Raw genomic sequence first — 653 nt, 5'->3', positions numbered from 1 at the left:
GACTGAGCATCTGGATGATCTACAACCATATTGCATGTGCGTGAATCTCACAAAATAGGATGACGTATTGCCAATCGTTCTTGTTTACCACAGCTGTGGGAGTTGACTTGGGCGTTAACGGCGAGTCGGCACGACAAAGACCACATTCTCAAGCTTTGGGACAAAGGATAATAATGTAAATAACGGTGTCTGAGGGTCAGTGTCAACATTACAGTTGTTATACAGTTGACCGTCAAAAGGCTTAGGGGCAGGGCGAGGAAGAAGACTGACTGACAAACAAATACAGACCCACGCAGGGGTGGGGGGGAAGAAGAACTACTTACTTTTAGTTTAGTTTTAGTAGAGGTTTTACGGCGCTCGCAACTGCATAAGGTCATATGGGCGCCAGAAGATTAGAGGTGTTACAAGAGAGTAACGAACATAAAAAAGAAGAAGGGGAGATAAGGACGATAGGTGTTTGATACGAAAGAAGAAGCAGCAAACCACACCAGAGCACCTGCCAACCACCCACATTACTTACTTTCAAAATAAATATGTCTGTCATGAGAGAGAAGGATATCAATAGATGGAGAGACAGAGACAAACAAACACACACACATTGACACAGCTACACCCACTAACACCCCCCCTACACACAGAGAGAGAGAGAGAGA

The sequence above is a fragment of the Aplysia californica genome, unplaced genomic scaffold, assembly GCF_000002075.1.
Source record: "Aplysia californica isolate F4 #8 unplaced genomic scaffold, AplCal3.0 scaffold00864, whole genome shotgun sequence".
NCBI classification, from domain to species: domain Eukaryota; kingdom Metazoa; phylum Mollusca; class Gastropoda; order Aplysiida; family Aplysiidae; genus Aplysia; species Aplysia californica.
Note: the sequence above shows the minus strand (reverse complement) of the source record.